Genomic DNA, 19,375 nt, shown 5'->3' with positions numbered 1-19,375 from the left:
TCAGTGCTTTTAATAGGGAGACATTACTTTGTTATTACTTTTAAGTTTTTATGTGTAAATTGATTTATGTAGCTATATTTTTAACAAATAAATCATCGTCATGCTATTTGTTACAATTTGATTTTATTGACAGCAGAATAATGAATACCTAATGAATATGGATATTAATTGTAGAGAGTTACTGTTTAACTTTAGAACTTTAATAGACACAAAGAATAAGGAGAGAAGCCATTAATGAATTTTGAAGGAAAAACAGGGTGAGGACTCTTCAGATACGAGAATTCCATTATCCTGTTTCTCGTGCGTTGAACCCTCAAGGTTACAAAAAACAGATCAGCCCTAAGGGGTCAAATCAAAGAACAGAAACTTGATTGGCCAATAGCAACAATGATGTCAAGACAACAAACAACAGAGTGTCTATATGTCTATATATATATATATGTATATAATAGTCTAGATAAGGAACTGGCATCCTGTGAAATCTCCTTTGCATTTATCTAATATAATGTTAAAAACAGAATCAACTCATCACAAAGAGATGAAAGCACCAATAAGTGACTGAGACTGATCGGTGCCAACCTATGCTATTTATGTGTGTTCACAACAGGAGAATGTATAGATTTTTGCTGGCTCAGTGCCTAAGTGGGCTACTTAAAATACCCCCTCAGGCTTGACATCAAGGACTTTCTACTGTAAGTTATGTGTTAGACGTTGTGTACACATACTTGACTCCGGTTTTGTGTACAGCATAAAGCTTTGTCAGTGGCAGCTTGTGTGTGATAATGCCTACACTCATGAGATGATTTGTGTCAGGTGTTCTTCTCTCATATCCGAGCACAGCAGTGGAAGAAACGTCTAGATGCTCACTAAGCAGAAGTTACTCCACCTGACGCAACTTTAAAGAGAAGGCCCCAGCCGACTCCACCCAGAGAACAATCCATTCACAGGAGTTGATTGAACTACCCAATGGATGGGTTCACCTATGGTCGACCAATCGTTTTGAAATCACACTCCCACCAATAAAATCAAGACGCGAGTTACAAACACTGTATTTTTCCGGCACGCGAATGTGGACCTTGCGTGTTGGTTTCATAGGTGGGAGCTGGGAGTGTGACTTAAACATGATTGGTCGACCTGTTGGGGGGTTCAGTCACCTCCTGTGAGTTGATTGTTCTTTGGGTAGAGTCGGCTCGGGGGCTTGTCTCTACACAACTTTGAACTGAAGTCGTCGTTGGAATGCAACTTGCCCAATTATTGGTGATGGCAGCGGCATGCCGGTGAGGTTCGTATCTGGTAAAGCACAGTCAGATCTTCAAACAGATGAATGTACTGTACAGCTTATTCATCAGTTGATTAACAACATTGATTGTGTTTCGTTTCAGAACCAGCATTTTCCCCATAACACTATGCAACTGTGGAGTATATATATATATATATATATATATATATATATATATATATATATATATATATATATATATATATATATATATATATATATATATATATATATATATATATATATATATATATATATATATATATATATATATATATATATATATATATATATATATATATATATATATTCTGGTGTACTTTTTTGGTCAATATAAACACGCCGCTTAAAAGTAAAACAAATAAGAGTAATTGCGCTCCCGGAACCCATTTTATTGTAACCTATGAGTCCCAGTACCAGCCCCTAAGGAGTGCACCAAATCAGAGTCACTGGTTGTTGTTTCACTATAACCTCCTCACACGAGGCACAGTTTTTCTATCACCCTTCTCGGGTGCAAAGGAAGGACAAGTGATTCTCAGTCAACGCTAACTCTTACTATTTCAACAGTAAACTTGCAGCGATTTTTTAAAAAATCATTTAAAAAAATTTGCAGTTAAAGGAGAAATAACTTTAACACTGAGTAAAAATAACCATATTTTATATTTGAATGTCATTTACAGGTGGGTCACTGTCTTACCTGCCTTCCCTGACTGCACGCCACTGATAAATTTGTACAAGAGGGCGCTGCAGGACCAGGAAAACAACAAAGGGAGGAGAGGGGCTTTCATGAAATAAGTGGACAAATAAACAACAGTGAAGCGCAGTGATCATTCGGCTGCATTATTATTGTTTGATGTAGATAGAATTTTTACATTTCCACGATGAAAGGTAATGGTATGCCTCAACGCCTGCCCTGACTCCTTGTCACTGACTGATATGGAGAAGTTGAAAAAGCGATGATAGGATAAAGAGATATAAACGCTGATGGATTGCAAACCAGACACAGCCGATGAATGCAGCTGTGAATTCGAACTTCTCTGAACAGCCAATTGCAGCCAATTCTCGGCACACGAGCAGAAGATCATCTGCTTTGTCTATGGCACCGCTGCGTTTAATTTGTGGAAGAGAAATCACTCCCGTAAAGTTGAAGCTTCATTAAGGCTTAATCATTTGAATATGATGTGCTCTGAAGTGACTCTAGCAAAAGAAAAAAAAACTTCCTGGAGGTTTAAGTCCACACTTGGGATTTCAGTTTTTTCATGATTACCATTTAAATGAAGTAAAACTGTAATGCTACATAAAGATTGAAGTATTGGATCACACTACTGAAGAAAAACACAAATAAAGGCATATTCTATTCTATTCTATTCTATTCTTAAATAATAACAGTGGTCATAAAAAGGTTGCCTTGTGTTGTCCACTGTAGTCTTTTAGTCTTGTTTTACTGTCAGCAGTGGCTACCAATGTTTCAAAGGGACAGTGTTCATTACTCAGCGTCTTCTTATGGTAAAACAACTTAGTTCATTTGAAAAAAAATCATCATTTACTTAAATTATAAGCAAAAAATACATTAGCAATCATTTAAACGTGATTTTTTTTTACTCGTTAGTACAGTAATTGCCATACATTTAACAAAACCTGAGCCCCACATACAGGAAGGTGACATCATTATCTGCCATCTTACTACCACAAATATGTGCAAAAGGATTTGCAAAAACTGAGAAAAAAATGGTAGTTTGGTCACTTGTGGTGTACAGACGCTCCCTTAAGACAATTCGAGTTACGAAACATAGTAGATACAAACATTTTTTTCGGGAAGTCGAAAAAAATCTGGACATTTCTGTTAGATTTTAGATTGCGCACCTTTTTCCGAGCACAGGACAGTACTGGAGTGCTTCTTTCCACCGCTACCAACGTGCGCTGTGAGAGCTCACCCAACATCTACCCAGAAGAAAAAATCCAGGTTCCTCTTCTTAGTTGGTGTGTAGACATTCTATACTGTATCTCCAGCATGCTAAGAACTTTGACATTTTTATTGTTTAATATCACGTGTATCCATTCAATATGGTTGGTGTAAAGTGTAAAGAAGAGGCAAGCCGTTTCTTTTGAAATGAAAGTGGAATGAGGAAGGTTGATGCGGTTGAGAAAATGTTGAAAAGCTTTTTTTTCTGCCACTTTTTACCACAGAGGAGGACTTCTTGAAGCGCATCTTCCAAAACCGAGTTAAACTCAATTTTTTTTTTATAGGGCATATTATTGTATTAAATGCTTATTTTTTTAGTACAAAACAACACTGGTTAGAGGTTACCAGCTCGGGAGCCTAGATGGTAGGGCGCCCGCTCCAAGACTGGGAGAAACGCTGGTTCAAGCCTCGGCCGAGTCATACCTAAGACTTACAACATTGGTACTCATTGCCTTCCTGCCTGGCGCTCGGCATTAAGGGTTGGATTTGGGGGGTTTGGTCACCTAATGACTCCCAACACAGCAGTTTGGTCTAAAATGGCTGCAGCTGCATCGGCTCGCTACAGTTTAATTGTACGGGTCAGGTGTATCAACATTTCGTTCTGTGTGCATGGTTACAAAGAATGACAATAAAAGTAAATTATATTCTATTCTTCTACTTATACAAGCCTTAAACATACTTATATAATCCTTAAACATACAAAATATAGCACTGAAGAAACTTAAGAACAAATTCAACTTAGGAACGATCGTCCGGAACATAACTCGTTTGTAAGTCGGGTAGCATCTGTATGTAGTTTGCAATCTTCCTTGTGCTTTAAGCACTAGTCAAATACTACACACTGCACCTTTAAGACAATAAATCATGGCTAGGCAATAAATCCAATTAATTTGATATCAAATCGATTATTGTTGTCTGGATGTTTGGATGCTTTTTATAGTTATATTTTTTTTAAACATAGAAGTTGGGTTATTTATTTATTTATTTATTTATTTATTTATTTATTTATTTATTCTCACGTTTTACATGCCATTCATGTTTTAATTTTACAAGAGAACAATCTCTTAACTGCAATATAAACTGGTTTTAGAATATCAATAAAAGCAAATTGCTCAGTTTTAGTGACTCGGAGAAATGAATCTCGCCACCATGTCAGAGAATTAGCTCTTTTACCATAAATCATCGTCTACTGGAGTAGTTACGATTGCTCGTTTTGCCTTTGGGCTTTTAAACATGTAATATTCTGAGCCAATGGATTAACTATCTGTCGATGCAAGCAACACATTTTTATCTTGCCACTAAATTAAATTCAATAACGGAGGTTAGTGTTCTTAAAAGTGCATCGTTAATCTGCACAAATTCAAACACTTGATGACATTGTAAAAATGTACTGGAAAAGTTGACTCCCCTCTCATTTAATCCGAGTAAAATGCTCCCTTTCAGAGCTGGGTTTCTGATTTCTGTTTTTGTGTGGCTGTTTTATTTCGGGCAAGCACAAAAACAACATTAAATAGAGATATTCCCAAAAAATCAGCTATACAATAAATTGATACAATATGTTCATCCATTATCTGCACCACTTATCCTCACCAGGGTCGTGGGGGTGCTGGAGTCTATCCTAGTCATCTTCGGGCAGTGGGCAGGAGACACCCTGAACTGGTTGCCAGCCAGTCACAGGGAACACAGGGACACACAATTCACTTGCTCCTTCACACTTAGGGACAATTTGGACTGGCCAATTGACCTGACATGCTGACATGTTTTTGGGAAGTGCCCGAAGGAAACCCACGCAGGCATGGGGAAAACATGCACACTCCACGTGGGGAGGCTGCGGTAGCTGGACTTGAACCCCGAACCTCCGCATCGTGGGGCTGCGTGCTAACCACCCAGTCGGCGTGCTGCCGTAATACAATATGTAATGTATTATAATCATGAGCTTAAAGACTGAAGCGGATTTTAAGTTATTTATCCTGAAGGGAAGATAAAATTAAAATAAGATAAACAGAATCACCACATCTCTCACACCCCCGGGACTATTGATATATTAAAACAATTTAGCATATTTATCAAAAATACTAAATGGACAGGGATCTCAAAATGTTTTCCAGCCGAGAGCTACTTATTCTTAATAGTGAAGAATTTTATACATTTGACTATAAAGGATTTTATACAATTGAATACAAGTTACATTTATTGAGTTTAATTCAAGATATTCAGTGACTGGGCTTTAGTTCAATGACAGGTCACGCTGTTCCGAATGCAGAATATTTTGACTAGGGAATTTTGATAACAGGACGGCAGGCGTTGTTTTGAGAACAAGGCCCTGATGATGTGGAAACGCTCGGCGTTGTTTTGAATTTTCCAGACATCGTGACGCCCAGGGGGGGCTTCCTTGGCACACCCATGGGAGGAGTCGAGACGCCATCTTGCGGGGAGACGTAAGCCAAAAAGAGAGAGCAAAAGGACTTCAGAAAAATGCTTCCAAGAGACTCCAACGACACTAATTCGGCCGTTTTCAATGGAGTACACTTAGTTGAACTGTTAATGAAATTAAATCTGCCCCGTATGAAAATGTCGGCTTTCCTGTTTATCTTTTCCGTCAAGAAACGAGCGAGCATAAATCTTTGGGTGAATGTAGGTTGTGTTTGGTTAATGGAGTCAGATAACTAATTCGAACAATTTGGTAAACGGTACATTCTGATATTTAATTCCCAACAGGAGTAATCTGATGACTATCTTTGAAGCCTGGCCTAAGAAAAATGACCAAGCTTCCAAAAAAGTACTTGTGCGGCGTGAACATAGTTTGTCATCTCTTTAATTCCCAACAATAGTTACCGCAAATGGCACCCAGTTTGATATGCATTCCTAATATAACAACTTATCAGGTAATTAGTAAGTTGTTACTTTGTTATTTTTGTGTTATTAACAGGACAATTATTGGAATCAGGGTTAAATACTCAGTCAACCATTAAAAAAACATTTTACTAGAAAATCACATTGACCCAGCACTGGTGAGCTATTTTTACAAGAGGTCTGTGGGAACCCTAGCTGTCCTTAGGGGGAACCACTTTTCAAGATAGTATAAAATTGTTTTAAATGTATATAAGTTAAGCACATTTTTAGGGTTTCATCAATTCCTTAAACCAATCGTGAGAGTTGAAAGGATGCATCGGCATATCATATTTAAAATAAATTAATATTATGGAGTAATTTATGACATGAAAAACAGTCCTCCTAATGTTCAATACCAATCGCAAGATAAAGATAGATAAATGCAACATCTGTTTTTGTGTCGGCACGATGACTACATTTCCCACAAGCAGATGCTGACAAGATGATTCGAGCCGTCTTCCATCTGGCACGTTATTGATAACACGTGCTTTTGGTGCGATATGCTTCCACTCGCACATCTAAAGGTCGGGTTCAAAAAACAGGTCCATGACTTAAATGAAGTGTGACCACGCACAGGTATACATGTCTAACTGCTGTTTGGTCAGCACGTATGCTGCTAGATTTGAAAAAAAATAGGAGAGGCGCATCTCCGTCAATATTATACCATCACAAAAATCCATATTGAGAGAGAGAGAGAGAGAGAGAGAGAGAGAGAGAGAGAGAGAGAGAGAGAGAGAGAGAGAGAGAGAGAGAGAGAGAGAGAGAGAGAGGAAAAAAGAGAGTGAGAGAGATTTTTATTTCAACGACTTTTCTATTAAGGAAATAACATCAAATGTTTTCTGGTCGATAAATGGTAGTCAGCAAATACGGCTCCAGTTGATTTGGTAGTGGCGCAGGGCTTTGGCGACATTAAGTGGACCTATTTAAAACTGCATTCAATTGTGGTTTAATTTGTCTTACATTAGTTTCAGTATTGTCTCGCGGCCTGGTTCAATCTGTTGCTGGCTCTGATTTGGCCCGCAGGATGTATATTCGAGACCCCAGGTTTACACAGTACTGCCAGTGAGAAAAAGGGATAATGCTAGATGTGCATTACGGAGGTTGCCACTATTTTATTCACGACTGCTATTTCGGGACAAAAATCCCACAGACAAATATGAGACTATGTCGAATTAATTCGGGTGAGAAACCGTTAGCACTACCTGCTGTCCGAATCGGTAAACAGCAAATTCGATTTTGAATGAAATAAATATGATTTCAAGCAATTTACTATACAGCTGACTTGTATTCACGTGTTGAAGTTGTTGTTGTTAAGAATTCCTGTGTATGTCTGTGTGTGTGTGTGTGTGTGTGTGTGTGTGAAGCTTTGTATGTGTGCGGTACATGGCTGGAGGAACCAGCAGCCAGTGGCAGTGTCACCAAAGATCTCATCAGGAACGGGCTGAAGGAAAGGAAAGGAAGGAAGAGCAAACAGAGTCACAGGGAAGGAAGGAAACCTTTCAGTTGGATTGCAAACACCATTTTTTATGTGGGAAAAATCTCTTTCTTATCACACTTCAAAAGATAGCACCCATATTCTTGACTTATTTTTGGTCCTCACAACCTTGTAAACTCGTAAACATGTTTTGTTTACTTTTGTTTATTTTTAAGACACAGCACAAAAAATATTAATCAATCCTTAAAACAACGAAATGATAAACGATTCATACAAAAAACATCTTTGAAAAAATTAACATTATTCATAAACATGTGCCGAAAGGGAGTAAGCTGGAGCAGGGGCTTTTAAGTACCTACCCTTTCAATTACTCCACAAAAGAAAATCAGAAACAAAGAAATTACATCTCAAACTTCAAATAGTATTGCTCCTATAACATACGGTAATGTACCCATAATAACGTGCTAATTTTAAAATTCGTTAGATACTAAAAAATAAAGCGGGAATACACCAAACAACAGCATGGGTGTAAAACTCATTTTAACACGGGGGCCACACGATATAACAAACATTATCTCTGGGGCCAGACTAGAAGATTCGAGAGAAAAAGAGAGAGTAAGCAATAATAGAAAGAGAGGAAGAGCAAAAGAGAGAGGGTGGGACAAAAAATGAGAGAAAGGCAGAAAGAGAGAGAAGAGAGAGAGATAGAACGTGAGAAACAAAATAGTAAAAAACAGAAACAGTGAGAGAGGGGGAAAGAGAGAGAAAAAGAAATACATCCAAAGAGGAATAGAAAGAGAGAAGGAGAGAAAGAGAGAAGGGGAGAAAGAGAGAGGAGGGGAAAGCAAAAGAGAGAGATTGAAAGAGAGAAAGAAGCAAAAAAAGGAAAAAGGGAAGAGAGAGAAAAATAAGGTAAAAGACCCAGAAAGAGAAAGAGACAGAGAAAGAGAAAAAGAGACAGAGAGTGTGAAAGAGAGAGATAGATAGAGAGAGAAAAAGGGAGGAAGAGTGAGGAAGAGAGAGAGAGGGAGAGAGAGAGAGAGAGAGAGAGAGAGAGAGAGAGAGAGAGAGAGAGAGAGTGAAAGAGAGATAAAGATAGAGAGAGAGAAGAAAGAGAGAGAGAAAAAAAATACAAGTAATGCGTTTGTAAGAGGCACCTGGCTTTGGCAACATCAAGTGGACATATTTCAACCTGCAGCTCTTCTCTTGCGCTTCTCTCTGCGTTGCCTCGCTGGCCGGATTAAATCCGGCCCGTGGGCCACCTGTTTGACACCCCTGGTCTACAGTCATATCTGCCTTTATTTCCTGTTGATCTGTACCTGAGCCTTAAATTGTAGTAGTACGTGAAAAATACATGAGTATCTTCGTCCCCCGGAAGATACTGGGGACATCTTTAAAACGTATTGTTGTGTTTTGTCTATTGTTGGGTTATAACAAAGGACACATCATCCGGCCTCAAGGTATAATTACATTTTATTCTAAGGGTAAGGAAGTGAAGCAGTACGCGATTCGGCCTAGGTTGCTCGACTTTCTGGAGTAACTCTTTTTGAGCAGCAGTTGGCCGAGGGGGAGGAAAGGAAACGAGGCAAAGCAGGAGGTGGAAAATCAACAGAAATGAGACGATGAGACAAGAGAATAGGCGGCCAGGAAAGAGAGCAGGCGGCAGGAATAATGCTGAGAGGTAAAAAAGAGAAGAGCAGATGAGGGATGACAAACACATGATCAGTCTGCATCAAGGTATAGCATTGGGGGGAGTGATTTTAAAATAATAGAGGGTGAAAGAGGCCCAAGGGGATCTGGCTGGTTGATCCTAAACTTTTGTTTTGTATAAATAACTTCTTTATGGAAAAATGAACAAGAATAGCCGACATTTTCACACGGAGGCAGATTTATTTTCTTAAAGTATTTAACTAAGTGAATTTCATCGAATTAGTCGAATTAGTGTTGTTCTTCGTCGACCCTCTCTCTCGATTGTCCCTCGCGATCGATCTTCCAAAGTTCTTCTGCCCATGTCCCTTCACAAGCCAGTGTGTCGGCCACCCCCATGGGCGGGCCAGGAACGCCCATGTGGGCTTCATCTCGTCGCCACCTCGGAGGAACTCAAAACAACACCAAGCGCTTCCACCTCCTCAGGGCCTTGTTCTGCAAACATCGCCCGCCACCTGAGTTAGAACTCTGTTATCAACATAACTAAACAAAACATTCGCATTTGGAACGGCGCGACCTGTCATTGACCTTAAGCCATCTCTGTGAAAAATCTTAATTGGATTCAATAAATGTAACTTGTATAAAATTGCATTAAATGTGTAAAATATAAAATCCTTCACCATCCAATTTTTAAAGATAATATTGCTGCATTTTTGCAATTGGGGGCGGAAACGATTTTAGCAGACTCTGTTTTTGTCAGGGAGCGGAGCGGGAAACAGGAAAGGAGGACCCATTCTCGTAGACGTACTAACAATTTATTGGGGAAAGAGGAGGAGGGTGCACGATAGATTGGGGAATCAATGGTCGCAGGAGTGGATTAGAAATCCGCTCAAAAGAAAAGAAGGTCCAAAAAAAAACGGATCAGACCAAAAACAAAACAGGATCAAATACGGGCAGATTCACAGAACTAGGCATTTAACAGGTTTTAACAGAAGTCTCACATTAGTCTCACAGGTTTAACAAAGCTTAACAAGTATAAACAAACGCTCCAGCCAAGCTCAGTTCAAAGGAACGCGTTTAAGTACTCTAAGAAGCAATCAGTCAGATATGTCTCAGGGCGGGGCCAACTGGTTGCCAAGGCAACCGCGCCAGAATCCGGTACCACCCGGCTGGAACCAACTGGGCGCCATGGCAACCGCGCCAAACGTGATAGTTTTTACCTTACATGATACTGTCACGTCTGTCTCGGTTGCCATGGCGCCCAGTTGGTCCCAGCCGGGTGGCGCCGGATTCTGGCGCGGTTGCCACGGCGCCCAATTGGCCCCGCCCATGAACACCGGCTGAAACGCATTGACTGACTGCTTCTTGACAGTACTTAAACACGGTCCTTTGAGCTGTTGGTTTGCCTGAGCGTTTGTTAAGCTTTGTTAAACTTCTGTGAGATTTTGTGAACCTTCTGTGAGATTTCTGTAGGTCCTGTTTAACTCTGAGAAATGCCTAGTCTGTAAATTTGCCAGTGTTTGATCTTGTTTTGTTTTTGGTCTGATCCGGTTGTTTTTGGACATTCTTTTCTTTGGACTTCTATCCACTTTCCTGACCATCGATCCCCGGATCTAGTGTGTGCACGCCATCATCCTCCCCCTAATAAATTGTGAGTACGTCTACGCGAGTGGGCCCCTTTTTTTCCGTTTACTACCCCGTTTCGTGACGGATACTTTGTCGCCCTCATTATGGACATTAGGGACAACCGCACTCATGTTCCTTTAGCCAGCGGTCGGCAACCCGAAATATTGGACCAAAAAGATAATCACCCCAAAATATATCTGGAGCCGCGAAAAATTGAGAGCTTTATATGAGCCTAAAAAAGAAGGAAACACACACTGTATCTATTTATATTCATTATAAAAACATTAAGAGTGTGTCCTGTTTGTCCTCCTATCAAAAAAAACAGATTTGGTCAAGAAGTTCGTGTTTGTCGGCGATAGAAAGCATCTACCTCTGGTGCTTTCTCAAATTCATAAAACCACACACTCATTGAGTATACAAAATATATATAAAAACGTATAAAGATATGAGAAATAAAAGTGTAACGGTATGAGTATAAAAATATAAGAGTATAAAAGTATAAGAGTATAAGAGTAGAAAAGGTACATTTCGACCATAATCCCTTACTGACGCGCCCCCGAATACCTTTGCTGTTATTTAGCTTTGTAGTTTTTAGTTCAGCTCCTGGCTGTTAACTTCCTGTGTTTTTGGATCATGTGATCATTCAAGATGGGAATTACAACAGACGAGCGCATATATACTACTACACCGTAAGAAAACGCAAATAAGGGTTACATTAGTTTAATTGTGAGCCCTATATTTCTTGAGGACAGCGCCATGGCAACCAAACTCAAATAACAACACAGACATGTCTTTTTGTGTTGTCATTGGTGGATGCTATGGTATTTGATCGAATTGCAATCACAGGTTATCATTCCTAAAAGATTAAATAAATCCTTGGCAACCTGACATTGAAACTGTTGAAGTAGAAAGAGAAGTGTCGTGTTTTTGAAAGATAACTTTCTACTGCTGGGCTCCTTCTCAAGGTTTGTTATTTTCCCCATTTTGAAGTTTTGAGTTTTTCCTTGCCTCCATGACAGTTTCAGATCAGGGCATGGTAAAATTGTGGCCTGTGCAATCCGTTGAGACAGTTTGTGATTAAGGACTATACAAATAAAATGGATTTTAAAGTTACTACATCCCCTCAAGTTATAGCTTCCTTCTTTTCGTGTGAATAATTTGTTACTCACGAATGTGGCTCCTCCCAAAATAATTCCCTGTATCATTTATATTTATGGGCAGCTCCCACCAAAGACAGGCTCCTGTAACATATGACAAAGCAAGTCCAGTATATTTGTGTTTTATAACAAAGGTCAAACAGATAAAAGATATTTGTCACACTTGACTGAAAGGCAGAAAATTGCATGTGGGGTGCATCTACTATCTTTTAAGCTTTAGTTCAACATTGATGACAATCCCCTCCTTGTCTTAATTCTGCATTTCAATTCAAATTAAATATTTTGCGATAATATCGCAAAATAGTGACGCTTTTTTTTTAAATCAAATCAGCTAATTTGTCAAGAAATAAACAAAAAATGCAATCTGTGATGTATAGTTGCTGCCATGAACCAAACAAGTATAGTAGTTAGACAATCATATTCCAGGGCAGTTGTACATTGGTCTCAATTGTTCCTTTTGACTCTCTTTTGTGAGTACACAAGTGGCCTCGTGTGCGAAATCTCTCTCTTTCTCTGTCTCTGTCTCTCTCTCTCTCTCTCTCTCTCTCTCTCTCTCTCTCTCTCTCTCTCTCTCCTCTCTCCCTCTCTCCCAACATCCTCATTCCTTCTCTCTCTATCCCTTTCTCTCTCTCTCTCTCTCTCTCTCTCTCTCTCACTGGCTCTATAAATGTCTCTCTCTCTCTCTCTCTTGTATATTGACTTTCAAGTACTGCATTTAAAACACACTGCACACATGGTAATATTGCCCATATTGGGTCGTGAATTTGTCCTTATTTTAGGCCAAACCAAACTAGTTGGCATGGGTATCAAAATTTTCTGGGGGCACATTAAAATTTAACTTTGACACTAAGACTGGAGCCCAGAAATATTGCCCCATGGCCCATGAGTTTGAGACCCCCAGTTTAAAGACAGACTTTTTCTTCCTCTGCAGGTTGTGCGACATGACAGGTAGAACAAGCGCTGGTGTTGAGCAGTTTTATTGAGGTTTTGAACATAATATCAAAGTTAACAACAAATAAAATACAATATTCTGCGCTTGTGAGTACAGAAAAATGCAGTGTTGGTTTCAAAAGTGCCCTTTAAAAATGCTTTATATTTTATGAACCAAAGGGGCAGAACACAGCAGGCAATGACAAAAACTGAACATACATTAAGTCAGTAAAAAACACCAGTCCTTTGTAAAGACTGAATCCTGCATGTGGTTTGATAAGACAGAAGGCCTCCCTCAAAACACCACTTAGAACAGTCCTGGGCACTCCAATCCTTGAGGGCCACATGTCCTGCTCTGATACAGGTGATTCCAATGATCAGGTTGATCAACAATGTCCTGCCAGTTAGTTAACGAGCTGATAATTTCCATCATCTGAGTTAAAGGACAGAAACTACCAAAATCATGCAGAACATGAGGCCCTCAAGGACCAGAGTGCCCAGGTCTGACTTAGAACTGTCACAACCGGTACTAGCAGGGGACCCAAATGCGTAACGTTTCACACAATGCTTTATCAAAGGATCGGGGAAGTCAGGGCGAGAAGAAAAAGACAGCAATCTGGTGTTCACTGGGCTGTAGGAACAGGAAGCCCTCGGGAACGCAGCGTGGTCAGATATCGGAAGCAAGTCGGGCAGCCGGGACGCAAGACGGAGCGTGGTCGGAAATCGGAAGCAGTCGGGTAGCCGGGACAGGAGACAGAGCGTGGTCGGAGATCGGAATGAATTAGGTAACCGGAGACAATCGGGAAGCCAGGGACAGATGAGCAGAAAACAGGAACAGGGCGTAACAGAAGGGAGCCAGAGTACAAAAGTGCTTGCTTTGGGTGTGCGGAGGTTCACCGACGGACTGACCAGGAGTGAACGAAAATGACGTGTTTTAATAGGAGGAGGACTAATTAGGGAACGAGTGGCAGCTGGGACTGAACGAGTGAGTGCAGGTGAGGGCAATTGTCAAATCATGACAAGAACAATGTAGAGAATGTATCGTAAATAAAAGAATGGATACATTGAGATGAAGTAAATAAGTATATAACATTTGAATATACAGATAATCATAAGAGGTGCATTAATGACCACAAAAAGATGTATTTGATTAAGGAAATGATATAACAATAAGGTAATGGAAAGGACATAACGGGAAATATTCACAGTTATGATTATACGAAATATTAAATGGTTTAATCCAAGAAACCTACTTGTGAAAATCAATCGAATGACAGTATCTTTGCAGAAGGGACCAATATTTGCCTTGAGCACTCATATATGACAGTCAATTCTGTTCGCATTTTGTTTGTGTCCTTTAACTGAAACTCTTAACAAGTCCTCTTTATGTCTTCATTCTCACAGTTATTGGAGCCATTGTGCATTTTTCCGCTTCATCTTCTCATCTTTCATTTGCGCATCACCTCATGCCTTCCCTGAAATCCTCCCAAGCATCTCTGCAAGGAGAAAAATTGTGGATGAGCGGATAATCTCCCAACCATCACTCTCCGTGTTCTTCCCTTTCTAAAAAACCTCTATTTTCTCCTCTCCCTCCACTCATACCTCTTTCATCATAGAGGGCTTGGACGTCGCATTACCCTAACTGCACAGGACCCGCGAGGGTTTGTTGTGAAGAGCATCGAAAAATCAGGTGATCGTTTCAAGAGAGTTGACTGTTTGAAGGGGCAAATCGATGATTGTGTCTTCACTTGGAATAAAACAAAAACCAAAGAAAGCATAAAGGGAGAGAGAGCAAGTTCACTCAAAAGTGTGCAGCGCAAGTGTCTCCTTTGCTGAAATCTTCTTCATCATCGTGCCTCTGTTCCTCAGATTCCCTCGCGCAAGGTCGTGATCTTTCACTTGCCATGCATGAGCACTGAATGTGCATGGGAGGGAACGCTTGATCATCTCCATAATCACCTTTTCATGTATTGTAATTTCTGGATTATAAACTAAAAAAATAAATTGGCCAGTAATGTGAAAGTGCACATTACAACCCAGTGCACTTTATATACCGCAGAATGTATAGGATTGGTCATGCATACTGTATTTTTAAGTACCGTATTTTCCGCACTATAGGGCGCTCCGGGTTATGGGGCGCACCCCCAAAAAATACTTTTTGGTCCTATATCTTCCATAGATAAGGCGCACCGGATTATAAGGCGCTACAATGGGAATGTCGACAAAACAGTCAGATGATTCAGTCAAACTGATTACCCCCTTAACATTCCCAAAGCTTGCAAAGAAGCAAATACGTGTCGTGGACACGTCCGGATGCGGTGTCCGTACGATGTCACTCAAATGCATTTCAAATATCATTCGGAAGGTTAAAGTCTTGGGATTCAAGAAATGCCAACCATTCCTTAGTTTCTATTTTCTTTTTCGCTCGCAACTTTACTGTGCATATGACAATAAACACTTGAAATTGAGTTTAATTCACTCAACTCATCACAGCAACATCAAGATCGTTCTAAAACAAAATACCGGGAAAATATAAAGCCGCATAGCTCACCTAAGTTCTCACGTTCAATAATGATACGCAATCACGGTCTTCTTACAACCGTGAGTGTAGTAAATCCAGGAGAGTAAAATGTTTACAAATACAGACTAATGAAACATGTTTCTTTATGGCATAGTTTAGCAAGCTTGCTATTCAGTCATCTTTTTCGGCCAATTGCAGGGTTTGTTTTGGCCCTCTAGCCTATCCGAGGCTCCGAATAACTTCAGCCAATAGCGATCGATTTAACGGATGATTGACACATCTTTTTCGGACAATTGCAGGGTTTGTTTTAGCCCTCTAGCCAATCCGAGGCTCCGAATAACTTCACCCAATAGCGATCGATTTAACTGATGATTGACACATCTTTTTCGGCCAATTGCAGGGTTTGTTTCGGCACTCTAGCCTATTCGAGGCTCCGAATAACTTTAGCCAATAGCGATCGATTCAAATGATGATTGACACATTGGTTAGCCAATGAAACGCCGGTATATAAATCCCAGCATACACCGCGGACTACTCCACGTTTGGGGGAAAATCGAGTCGGCGGCTGTTGCGTAAGTTGCGAGACCTTGCGATTTAATATCGAGCCATATATAAGGCGCACTGTATTATAAGGTGCATGGTCAGCTTTTGAAAAAAATTAAGACTTTTAGGTGCGCCTTATAGTGCGGAAAATACGGTACGTCTTATGAGGGTTTAGAGTACCGTATCTGTGCAATGATTGTGCAATAATTGACCTGTGGCTAAGCCCTGTGCCCTTTACTCACTCAGACCAACAACATTTTGTTATGAACGCTGTAGAGAAAACTGCTTGAAATTATATTTATTTGGGTTTAAAACTGGATTTGCTGCTTACTGGACGGTCGATTAGGTGAGGCTGTATATTCACCACCATAAATAGTCCAGAATGGCTTATTTTTGTCTCTGTAGTATCACGAAGGAAGCAAACTTCGCAACATCTATTTTAGCTTCACATTATCAATTTCTCAGTTCATTGATATTGATAATGATTGATCAATCCAAGGAAAAACAGACACACAAAAATAAATAGTGCTTCGTAATTTGATTTTTTCTAAAGTAAAATGTATTTACACGGGGGGAAAACCGATAAAACAAGGAAATACGTCAAGACAGAATTGCACATTCCTAATTAATAATTTTTAAAAATGAACGGTGTGGTGAAGGGTAGTTGTAGTCTATTCGAGATGGCAACATTGCAATTACTTGCTAAAACACAGGATTCTATAAAACTGGCATAATTTGGGGAATTTACCTAATGAAACGTAATAAGCGTAACATCTACCCAAAAATCAGAAAGCATGTTGTTCATTTTGGGCACAAGATACCTTGAATGAGGCCAGGCTGATGGATCACATTTCGGCCAGCGGAAGGAAATATTTGGGGCCAACAGACGATTTAAAGCTCTCGACACGTTGGCCCTGCACCTTGGAGGGTATGGTCATGGTTAGGGGGTGACGCTCAGACGTCCCTCGTCCGGCAGCAACAGAGAGTGAGGGGAAGCGTAATTGTAACCTGTGCAGTCTTTTTAGAGATTTTGTGATTGAGGGCTATACAAATAAATGTGACTTTGCTTGACTTGATTTGGGTGATTAATACCAGCTTTTATATCTGACATGATTTGACTCCACCTAAGACGACGGAGAAGCAGGGGAAGGCGGACCTTCCCCCATGTGGCCCTCCTTTGCTGGCCCGTTTGATCTCTTTGGCGTTCTTGCACCTTCAGTTCTAAATATTTTAAACATATCACTCGCCTCAGGTGTAGTTCCAGCTGCTTTTAAGTCCGCTGTCATTAAACCCACACTGAAACGACCCAACCTAGATCCAGAAAACGTATGTAATTATAGACCTGTGTCAAACCTACCGTTTCTTTCCAAAATACTTGAAAAAGTAGTGGCACAGCAGCTGAATGATTTCATGTCCGAGAACAATCTCTTTGAATCAATGCAATCAGGATTCAGGGCTAACCACTCTACTGAGACAGCTCTGATTAAGGTAACCAATGATCTCCTACGGGCAATGGACTCGGGCGCATCATCACTTTTGCTGCTGCTGCTGGACCTTAGTGCTGCATTTGACACAGTGGACCATATTATCTTGCTAGAACGGTTGGAAAAATGGATTGGTCTCTCAGGAAGCGTCCTATTATGGTTCAGATCCTACCTCTCAGATAGGACACACTGCGTTAAATATGGCGAATTGACATCTGAGCCATTTAGTGTTACTTGTGGTGTTCCGCAGGGTTCAGTGCTTGGCCCCCTTCTCTTCAGCATTTATATGCTTCCACTAGGTGATATTATTCGCAAGTATAATATCAGTTTCCATTGCTACGCAGATGACACTCAACTCTATCTCCCGATGGAGGAATCTGCCACACTAAACTGTGGAACTTTGGAGGCCTGCCTCACTGAGATAAAAGAGTGGATGTCACTCAATTTCCTGCGTCTTAACCCTGAAAAGACTGAAATGTTAGTTATTGGTCCTTCTAAGTCCTGTGACTTATTCTCTAAAACCGCAGTGAACTTGGACAATTGCCACATCACACAGAGTGACTCACTTAAAAATTTAGGTGTCATTTTCGACCCTGATCTGTCCTTTCAAACACATGTGAAGAAAATTACTAGAACCGCTTTCTTCCATCTCCGTAACATTGCTAAAATTCGTCCTATACTTTCTCAGTCGGATGCGGAAATCATAAATCATGCGTTTGTTACCTCCCGTCTCGACTACTGTAATGCACTACTTTCCGGTCTTCCGATGACCAGACTCAAGAGTCTTCAGCTGGTACAAAATGCTGCAGCGAGGCTTTTAACAAGGACAAAAAAGTACGATCACATCACCCCAATTGTGGCTAACCTGCATTGGCTCCCTGTTAGCCTAAGATGCGATTTTAAGGTTCTCCTACTACTATACAAAATCATACATGGACTTTCCCCCTCATATCTTTCAGATCTGATCTCCCCCTATGTCCCGGCCCGAAGCCTTCGTTCCGAGAGCGCCGGTCTCCTGGTGATCCCAAGAGCCAAGAAGTGTTCCGCCGGTTCGAGAGCGTTCTCCATCCGGGCACCGGTGTTGTGGAATGCTCTTCCCCCTGAGATCCGATCTGCAACCTCGGTGGAAATGTTTAAATCTAGGCTTAAAACTTACTTCTACTCTATAGCATACGAGTAACCTAATCTTCTTATATGTAATAACTTGTGAAGCCCTTAGAGACTAATTGTGATTAAGGGCTATACAAATAAAAATGACTTGACTTGACTTGATGTGATTAACAAAAAGAAAACCCCAAAAATTAGTTTTATGCCAACTACACCTGTTCACGTAAATTTATTTGTATTTTTGATACATTGTTTTGGGGTTTGACTCTTTTGGCGTTCGTTCTCTCACAAGTGTATCAAAATAAATTATGTTTACTTTTATACAAGTTATATATAATAATAAACTAACTCAAGGGGGATCATAACGTTTCAAAAGCAAAAAGTATTTACCCCTAGTTCTGGTTAATCAGAAAACAGCAAGAAAAAACCTACACAAGCTTTTTACGTGTGTATACATATAACTACATATAAAACCAATGCTGTCGTCTGATGAATCTTTACGCTGTGTAGTCCAGTGCACCTTATAGTGCAGAAAATACATTATTTATATAGTAAGCGCAGGGATTTGTTTTGAAATTAAAGATATGGCTTTTATAGCAAGGGCTCTGCTTCATTTTCTTTCACATTACCCAACAGTACCAGGGCCTGGCAAAGCGATGAGTGTCGATGAGAAGATCTCAAAGAAATAAATATGGCTGTATCCAATTGTCACTTAAGTGCTCATTTAATGAGACATAGTGGCAGTGTAACAATCATAAGGAGCTAACAGCGCAGCTCCAACTGCAGAGCAA

The sequence above is a fragment of the Urocampus carinirostris genome, chromosome 1 (assembly GCF_059441175.1).
Source record: "Urocampus carinirostris isolate Australia breed hairy pipefish chromosome 1, RoL_Ucar_1.0, whole genome shotgun sequence".
NCBI classification, from domain to species: domain Eukaryota; kingdom Metazoa; phylum Chordata; class Actinopteri; order Syngnathiformes; family Syngnathidae; genus Urocampus; species Urocampus carinirostris.
The sequence above is the reverse complement of the archived record's forward strand: the minus strand, read 5'-3'. Positions refer to the sequence as shown.